The sequence below is a fragment of the Triticum urartu genome, chromosome 6, assembly GCF_003073215.2.
Source record: "Triticum urartu cultivar G1812 chromosome 6, Tu2.1, whole genome shotgun sequence".
Taxonomy (NCBI): Eukaryota; Viridiplantae; Streptophyta; class Magnoliopsida; order Poales; family Poaceae; genus Triticum; species Triticum urartu.
Window position 1 is genome coordinate 66,123,016 of NC_053027.1, and position 10,645 is coordinate 66,133,660.

A 10,645-nucleotide genomic window follows, 5' to 3' on the forward strand; every position below is an offset into this window, starting at 1 on the left:
CCTTTGCCCGGAGGCGTTTTCAGATAACGCTTCGAATAAGAGAGGAGAGGCTGACGAGGGGGTCCCACCCGTCAGGTTTAAAACATTGAAACAGAGCACACCGGTGCCTGAGGACCGCGGTGGTCACCAGCGTCGATCCACAGCGAGGTAGGGGGAATGGAGGGTACCTACGGACTCACTGAGCTCTCCCGTATCTGTGGGTGGTGGAGTTGGTCGTCGGCGTGCACCATGTCGACGGTGGCCTCCACACCGGTGGACGGTGTTTCGGGCGGTGATGGATCCCACCGAATAGGGCTGCAAACGTCAAATTGGGGCTCGGGTTAGACGAGGTAGTGGACTAGAAGGTTGCTGACAAGGTTTGGGAGGCGGGGGTGCCCTCACCAGAGAAAATTTTGCCGGAGCCCAAAGCGGATCGGGGCGGCCGGAGTCGGGGAAGAAGGCTGTCCCGAGGCCTTCTGATGAGCGTGGCGAGGTTTTGAGGTGAGGAGGGGAGGTGCTGGATCGAGAACGAGCTCGGGGCCTCCATTTATAGCCGGCCTGAGGCGGTTGCCGAGAACGGGGTGACTCCGGCGAGTGATTACGGCGAGGCAGCGGTGGGGCAGGCAGTTTAGGTGACTGGGCAGCTGCGGATTGGTCAATTGGCACCATCCAACGGCTAGCCTTGGTCGGATTTGATCTGCTCCCATGGTTTCGACGGAACGGCCTCACGGGCTCGTCGGCAGTAGAGAGCGCGCTCTGCACCTCTCAGGCCACGGTGAGGGCTCTGCAGCACGCACAGGGGGAAAGGACGGCCACACGGAGGCTTCTGGTGGTGTGGGCGATGCTGGATGGTGCCGTATGGCAGGGCTGGCCCCTGCTGACCGCCACGGGCAGTTTTGCCACCGCGGAAGATGCCGGTGTTGGTGAGACACATCGCAACCGATGCTTGCGCCCGTCCAAACGACCGTGCGGCACACTGGATAAGAAGGAGGAGCAGGGAGCAAGGCGCCAATGCGTGCATTGGCGAGATTGACGCCGCGGACTGACGAAAATGACACTGTCTCTGAAACTGAAACTCTGAAATCTGAATTTGAACAGAAACAGTGCACGCCAGCTATTCGATGAAATGATTTAGGCATGTGGAATTTTTTTTCTTCAGCTGAGACTTGGTGAGGTGATCTCTTGATGCATCTGGAGACTGCCTGAATTATCTCAGAATTTTTGGAAAAGAAAAAGAATGAATTTCACCAAAAAGGGCAAATCTGGTCCAAACTTGCAGCAAGCAAATTTTAAAAAATTTGAACTGTGGACCAGCAGATCTTGATGGATCTAGGTTGAGGGTACTAAGAAGTAGCTAGGCTAATTTGCTTGGGCTCAGGAACTTAAGGGATTTGGTACTTCCTTTGTAAATCCCAAGAGTCCAAAATAAATCACAAAAAAATGTTTGAGGATAAAATAAATAGAAATAAAATCTAAAAGAGGTTGAAACTTGCTGGAATTGGATGCTTGGCTTGACCCAAAGTAGGGAGGTGGTTTTGGAAGAGGATTTTTCTACATAGGCCATGGCAAGAGAGAAATCTTTGAAGGGGAAAGAATAGATCCATAATTTATAGGAATTCTTTTTAATAGAAATGATTTGTAAAAACCCTCCAAAGTTATTTGTGTTGAGCCAACATAAGATAAAAAAACCCTTAAGACCAAAGATCAAGATTTGGAAGAACCCATAAAAAAATACTTGTCACAAATGAAAATTTTGAGAAGGAGAGTCCTTTAGAAAAAAAATTAAATGACCTCCTTCCACTTAAATAAAGAATTTGATAAAAACCAAATCAAAATTTTTGGAGTGTTACATCTTCCCTGAAGAGCCAGCGACCAATGGCAGAGCAGCTTGCCTCCGCCGTCCGTGGCCCCGGCCAAAATCCCGCTCCCCGCCCCACCGCACGGTTGGGGTTGCGCCGCCGCTGGGCCAATCCACAAAGACTCCCCATCATCGAGATCCGGCGGTGGTAGTACCTTGAACCCACGAAACTCTAAGATAGCCATCTAAGCGCTGCTTCCACGGCAAACTTGCGGCCCCGCACCCTTACGTTAGACACCAGCCAACCGACAGCCTAGGAGCTTCGCCGCCTCGAGGGGTGCTGCTTCCCATTGGGAATCGATTGGCGCAGAATAAAAATTCAGACAATTGACGCCTAAATAAAGTGATTTGAGATGAGGGTGCGGCCTATCTGGCGGCATGGTGAAGTAGGCAGGTCCAGCTGCCTAGTCGGTGAGGCCGGCGCGGTTGCGGTGGCCACCGACAACATGGAAACGGTGATGTCACGATGGTCTACCGCTACGGGGAAGCAGCACCAGGACACTGGACGGATCCGAAGTTGGAACCGCTCTGGCACCATGAACAACAGTAGGGCTGAATCGGCTCCGGTATGGTTCACGCGGCCATCGTCGAGGCAGCTCCAGCAGCACGGAGTAAGAGGCACACAACCTAGTGCAGGACGGCAAATGGATAGCATCTCTGACATTAGGGAGGAGGGCGGCTGTGAAATTGGTGCGGTGGGGGTGCCATGGAGGAGGGGCTGAGGTTTCGCAGCTCTGGAGAAGGGAGCTTCCGGGGAGAAGGTGATTTGGCGCCCACGAGGTATGAATGGGGGGGATTGGGAGGGGAGTGGAACCATGTTTTACAGACGCATTTGTCTGAAATGTGAGGGGGAGTTACAGTTCTACCCCTGCCTTTAGGCTTCTCGGCTTGGGTCTATGTACCAAGGGTCGGGGATAGTAGAGTAACTTTGCTTCTCCCCAAAAAGTGGGCGGGAGCGATTTCGGGCGAGGAGGGCGTGTTTTGAAATATAGTGGGCGCGTGTGATTTCGGGCGAGGAGAGCGTGTTTTGAAACAGTGGGCGCGAGCTATTTCGGGCAAGGAAAGCGTGTTTTGCCGACCATGGTTTATGAATTATTCGGCACATGTCATTTCGGCCTAGGAGAAGGCGCGCTTGGATGAAGTTATGAACCTACACTCGATGCACAACGGGCCAATTAATGCGTCTCCCACATAGGACGGTAATTTCGCGTCTCCCATTTATTTGCTCGGGCGAATTCCACCGAGCAAAGGATGTTTAATGGTTCATTCAAAATTTGGGAGAATGAGCATCCACGTCTACCTTACCAAGTCGATTTGAATCAAATTTAGAAATATTAGCTTGCCACTTCTTTTTGAGATGGAGATATGATGCTCGGGAGTAATGTGTTTTTACATGCTCGTTGCTAGCGATTTACTATATGACAAATAGTTGACCCACTCAAAAACGGGAATCAAACCCAAAATGAAATTTCTCGATTCAATGAAATAGCTCGTTCACTAGGTCAAAATAGTGAACTAAATCCAAAATTGAACACCTCAATCGAAAAGCATGTTGTACAATATTATATTACTCCATGAACATGTTGAAAGTCAAATTAATGAACTTGTTTGATATACGCATATATCCGTTCATGTGTGGATTGCAGACAACATGTTCTCTAATTTAAATATTTGAATGCAAGTTTATATCGAAACATGGTTTATATCAGTCTTTGATGCATAAAACATGACCTCCCCCTCTCCCGGACTCCTGCTCTCTCTCTCCCTCTCGCCGACAATCTTCAATTCTGTCGCACGCATCCAACACACAAACCTTGTTGGTCTTCTCTCTTTCTCTCCATCTCTGTCTCTTTGTGTGTGTGCGTGGGGGGGGGGTCTTTCTAGTTCGCATGCATATATACTCCATCTATAGGTCTCTCTCGCACACTATGTATGATTCTCTAGTCCAAGCTAGATATCTTGGGTGCACTCATCGTACGCACACAAATTCCTTGGCTCCTTGCTCGTAACTCTCTCATGCACCACTCTGTCGTCTCGGAGCTCTTCCCCCTCTCTTTCAAACTCTCCATCTACCTGGGTCACACATACACATGCATATCTCACTCGCACTCGATAGGCCCATCTAAAACTCTATCTCTCTCCCTCGTTCTCTCTCCATCTGACACGCACACACACACACAATCTCTTGCCTAGCTAGCCAAGTATGATGGTCTCTCACTCAATTGTAGGCACACGCAGTCCCCCTATATGTATATGACTAGCTAATCTTAGTCTCCATCACAAACATGTGCATGGTATATCTTGATTTCTCTTGGGGCATCTTTCTATAATGCACGCATCTCCCTCGATCTCCCACCCATATAGTCCCCTCACGATCTCGAGGGGGTCTCTCTATCACAAACACACCCTCTCGCCCTCCCCATGCGTCCATGTTCTCCATGTGTCCCTCTCGACCTTTGTTCCTTGTTGGACAGACCTCTATTGGACATGTGCTATAGGGGTGTCTCTCTCCGTTGCAAACAATCACACACTAGCTATCTTGGTGTATCTCCTCGCCTCGCTTTTCTATCTCGGAGATGCATGCGTGATATGTTTGCCCAAGAAACGAAAAAACACACACTCTCTCTAATTTATCATTTGTTGTCACTTTATCTTTCACACACATACTCTTTTTGCACACTTACTCATTCTCCTTCACACGCACTTGATCCCTCTCGACTTAGGCACTCTCCTCGGTCCATAGCATATTGATTTGTTGAAAAGTCAAACATCACAAAGTTTGACCATGTACATGGAGAAAAACAATTACATCTGGAACGTCAAACATATACCATTTGATTCACCATGAGATGTAGTTTCGTATGATGTATCTTTGGTATTGAAGATATAAATAACACTTGTGTATACCTGATCAATGTTTCCAAAGTTTGACTTCTAAAAAAATTACATGCTCTACATTATCGAGCGGATGTTATATCTCTTCCCCCCTCTCAGCTATCTGACGCACCACTTAGCCTTATCGGGGCTCCTCAATCTCTCTCAAACTTTATATCTCACTTGTTCACACATACACATGTCTCGCTCGCGCTATACATATAGACCCATCCAACACTCTCCGCCCTTGTTCTCTCTCTATGTGACACGCACCCCCCTAATAAGTACCGTAATCCCTCACTCCATCATAGGCGCAAGCACCCCCCTAAGTATGATTATCTCTCACTAGCCATCAGGAACACACGTATTGTCTCCTTCCATACATACATCAATCTCAATATCTCTCGGGGTATCTTCTATCGCGCACACACCTTGTCACTCGATCTCCCACCCATGTAGTCCCATCACGATCTCCATGTTGGGGAACGTAGCAGAATTTTAAAATATTCTACGCATCACCAAGATCAATCTATGGATTCATCTAGCAACAAGGGGGAGAGGAGTGCATCTACATACCCTTGTAGATCGCGCGCAGAAGCGTTCAAGAGAACGGGGTTGATGGAGTCGTACTCGTCGTGATCCAAATCACCAATGACCTAGTGCCGAACGGATGACACCTCCGCGTTCAACACACGTACGGTTGGGAAGACGTCTCCTCCAAATTGATCCAGCAAGGGGGAAGGAGAGGTTGATGAAGATCCAGCAGCACGACGGCGTGGTGGTGGAAGCAACGGTGATCTCGGCAGGGCTTCGCCAAGCTCAAGGAGAGGGAGGAGTGTCACGGGAGGGAGAGGGAGGCGCCAGGGGCTAGGGTGCGGCTTCCCTCCCTCCCCCCACTATATATAGGACCCCTAGGGGGGCGCCGGCCCTAGGAGATTGAATCTCCAAGGGGGGCGCCGGCCAAGGGGGGTGGAGTGCCCCCCAAGCCAAGTGGGGCGCCCCCACCCCTAGGGTTTCCAGCCCTAGGCGTAGGGGAGGCCCATGGGGGAGGCGCATCAGCCCACTAGGGGTTGGTTCCCCTCCCACTTCGGCCCATGGGGACCTCCGGGATAGGTGGCCCCACCCGGTGGACCCCCGGGACCCTTCCGGTGGTCCTGGTACAATACCGATTACCCCCGAATCCTTCCCGATGGCCGAAACTTGACTTCCTATATATAAATCTCCGGGACTCCAAACAACTTTCGGGTTACCGTATGCTAATATCTCAACAACCCTAGCATCACCGAACCTTAAGTGTGTATACCCTAGGGGTTCGGGAGACACGCAGACATGACCGAGACGACTCTCCGGTCAATAACCAATAGCGGGATCTAGATACCCATGTTGGCTCCCACATGCTCCTCGATGATCTCATTAGATGAACCACGATGTCGAGGATTCAATCAATCCCGTATACAATTCCCTTTGTCAATCGGTACGTTACTTGCCCGAGACTCGAATGTCGGTATCCCAATACCTCGTTCAATCTCGTTACCGGCAAGTCATTTTACTCGTACCGTAATGCATGATTCCGTGATCAATCACTTGGTAACATTGAGTTCATTATGATGATGCATTACTGAGTGGGCCCAGAGATACCTCTCCGTCATACGGAGTGACAAATCCCAGTCTCGATTCGTGCCAACCCAACAGACACTTTCGGAGATACCTGTAGTGTACCTTTATATTCACCCAGTTACGTTGTGACGTTTGGCACACCCAAAGCACTCCTACGGTATCCGGGAGTTGCACAATATCATGGTCTAAGGAAATGATACTTGACATTCGGAAAAGCTATAGCAAACGAACTACATGATCTTAGAGCTATGCTTAGGATTGGGTCTTGTCCATCACATCATTCTCCTAATGATGTGATCCCGTTATCAACGACATCCAATGTCCATAGTCAGGAAACCATGACTATCTTTTGATCAACGAGCTAGTCAACTAGAGGCTCACTAGGGACGTGTTGTGGTCTATGTATTCACACATGTATTACGATTTCCGGATAACACAATTATATCATGAACAATAGACAATTATCATGAACAAAGAAATATAATAATAACCATTTTATTATTGCCTCTAGGGCATATTTCCAACACTCCAGGGGACCTCTCTATGACAAACATACACTCTCTCCTCCCCATGTCTGCATTTTCCCCGTACGTCTCTCTCGACCTCTCTCCCTTGTTTGTCAGACCCCTCTTGGCCACGTGGTAGGGGTCTTGCTCTCTCGGTTGCAAACAACCACACACTATCTCCTCACCTTGCTTCCGTTGTCGAAGATGCATGTGTGATATGTTTGCATAAGACACACACGTTTTTTCTCGACTTTTATCGAGTGTTGTCCATGTCTCTTTCACACATGCACACACACTTTTTTCACTCACTCTTTCTATTTCACTCTCTTTCTCTCTCTAGTCAGGGACTCTCTCACGTCCATAAGCATATGGATGTTTTCAAAAGTCAAACCTCAGAAAAGTTTGACCAGGTATATGTGGAGAAAAACATCATTAGATTCATCAGAACATGTACTTACTTCATACTATCATTTATCTTTGGTATTGTAGATATAAGTAACTTCTTTATAAACTTGGTCAAAGTTTCAAAAGTTTGACTTTTATAAAAAAATGTTGGAACTACATTATCAAACGGAGGGAGTAGCTCTCTCTCTCTCTCTCTCTCTCTCTCTTTGCTATCTCTGACGGGCCTTCCCTCTCACATGAACACTCTATACCGACGGATTATACGCTCACTGTGTCAGCGTATAGCTCCGTATATTGTTTTGTTGACCGGCAACCAGTCCACATGCTGCCTTGTCAGCTCGTGTTCTGTATCTTCGTGTGCTGGCCCAGGTGGCAGTGGGTGAAAATAAGTAAACTAGAGGCCCATCTGACACGCAGTGAAGTAAACAAAGTTGAAACCACTCAGGATAGCACCCCGCACGCTAATACATTGAGGGCGCATTGAGGACAAACTTCTTCCGCGTGGCAGCCAAGAAGCGGAGGCGGCTCGAGCCAAAACCGCATCCGGCGAGCCTGTACTTCATCAGAAGCCTCCCCGTCGACATGCTGCTCGTCACCATCGGCCTCCTCCCCACCAAATCTGTCGTGCGCACCGCCCTGCTCTCCCAGCGGTGGCGCCCCCTCTAGTGCCGCGTGCCCCTCAACCTCACCATCGACAGCTGCCTCTGCAACAGGGATTGCAAACGCATGGCCGTAGTCTCCAAGATCCTTTCATCGCACCCTGGGCCAGCCAGTCGCCTTGACATCCGCATGTTCGGTACCAACTGCAAGGTCCAACCCAAGGTCGACGAGTGGTTCTTATCCCCCGCCCTAGATCAGCAAGAGGAGCTCAGCTTTGAAGATGGACGATGTCGCTCTCTGCCGCCGTGCATGCTCCGCCTCACGCCAACGCTGCGCAGCGCCAGCTTCAGCTCCTACTATCTTCCCCAGATTAATGTCGTGCCCGCCCTTCTTCTCCCTCAACTCAAGCAGCTTGACCTCTTTGACGTTGTCATCTCGAAGAGGGCTATGGAGCACCTGCTCCGCTGCTCTACTGCGCTCGAGTACCTTCGTCTTGAGCAGATCCACAGGTTCATTAGCCTCCACATCACCTCGACGAATCTCCGATGGATTTATGTGTCTTGCTGGCCCCACAACAAGACATCAATTGGGAAGAGATCACTCCAGCTGTTCCACATTATGGTCATTGAGAATGCGCCTTTCCTTGAGAGATTGCTTGTATCGGATCTAGAAGGTCCAACAAAAATCAGGGTTATTGACGCACCGAAATTGACAGTGTTGGTGCACTCGTCTGCCAAATTCTCTGAACTCTTTATTGGATACGTAATCGTTGAGGTACAACACTCATCTTCTTCTCCGTCTCTTGAAGTTCACATTTTTAAATTTCTTCTTGATGTATTTATGAACATCTTCCAGAAAATGATTCCCACAAGCTTGACCCAGTCTATGCGCACAGTGAAGATCTTGGCAATAAAATCTATCGGCCCCAATCTGGATCAAGTTGTTGGATTCCTTACATGCTTTCCGTGCACGGAGAAGCTACTCGTCAAGGTGAAACTTCTTTCCTATTAGTAAATGGTAATCACAACATTGCTCAACTTTTTCGTAATTTTCCCAAATTACGATGATAAGTGTAGTGTTCAAAATTGCATCTATGCATTGCACCGAAAGAAATGTTTTTAGTATTTTTTCTCACGTGATCACCTGCATCATTTTTTGTTGTACTACTATAGTAGCCTAGGCTAGTCATAGTGGAAAGTAACTACCTCCGTCCTGGTTTACTCTTCCTATTTTGTAGTATCAAAATTTGACCATAGATTTAACTGGCAAAATGTTAATGCATGTCACTAAGAACTATATCGTTGGATTCGTATTTGAACATAATTTCAAATGGTGTAATTTTTAGTGACATGCATTGGCATTTTCTTACATAAATCTATGGTCAAAATTTTATACTAAATAACAGGTAGTACAAAAGTGGGCTATAACGGCCGTCCACTATGTAGGGCAAAACACGTGCCAAGTTCACATGTGATGCATTTGGCATCGATGCCCCTCCATTGCTCACCTGGTGCCCCAATCTGGATCACCTACTTTGCTCCAGTACCAAATTAATAACTCATGCAATGAAAAAACACTTTTGTGGGAGAGAGAGAGGACTGAGGCAATAAAAAAACACTTGTTTGGGAGAGTGAGAGGCTGGTGTAGTTGGTTTGATTGATTTGTTTATACATGTGGGTCTGTGTGCACTGCGGTGCCAATTCTCTCACATCACGAGAGCGGTGCCAAAATCTTTTGATTTGACATCGACGCGTATTATGTGGCATACTTTTGCGAAATATGGCATCAGCCACATAGTGGAAGGCAACAAATGCCCAAGCTCTTCACGTACTCCTAGGTAAATGAGAGGAGAGAGAGAGATATCACTAGACAGCCAACCCTATCGTATGAGCGAATGATATTGGTACCTCTTGATGACACGACAATCTTATACAGCCATCTGCTCTAATATGTTCTCTTCTTTTGCAGATAAAAAAAGACTCGAAAGTGAAAAATGTGTTGCACTATAACAATCTCATCGAATGCCTTGATCTCCATCTTACAGAAATTGATTTGGTCGACTACCAAGGCAGCACATCTGAGATTAAATTGGCCAGGTTGTTTGTTCTGGAGGCAAGTGTGGTCAAGGTAATGAGGTTTGGCGTTCTCTGGCGCAACAATGAATGGTGTGCTGATCACCGCAAGTGTCTAAGCCTAAATGACAATGTCTCCACAGAAGCTGAATTTGGTTTTGAAACATCAAGTGGCCAGAGACTCAAAACTTATTTGCGCATTAGTGACTTGTCAGGGTGGTGGATTTTAGTTTGTACGATAATGCTACATACACATACACATAAAGTAACAAAAGTTCTTATGTAAACTTCCTAGTAATTCCCTCTTCGTAGGTGCAGCATTACTCCTAACATTTGTAATATCAGTTTGAAACTTGTAATATTGCCGTGTCCTATTCCTACATTTTCAAAATCCTAGGAATCAAACAGGTTCTGAGTTGGTCATGATGTTGTGCCTGCCATCTTTCACCAATAGCTGTCGGATATAGATCTGACGCAAACACACCAACCTTCTCCAGTTTTGCAAAAAGATGCCCGCACTTGTTCCCTATTTACAAACAACTCCTTATCTCTCACAATCAGCCTTATCTCCTCCCCACCACATCTAGAAGGCCATGGAAAAATCTGGCGCAATGGCCGCTGCCGGCGCCATCCACCCCCCAACATTGGTGTTCCGTGCAATGCACGGGTATCTACACATGGGAAATTATGTCGAACACGACTAGTTATAAGCAAGCTAGGTCTACAGCCATGAT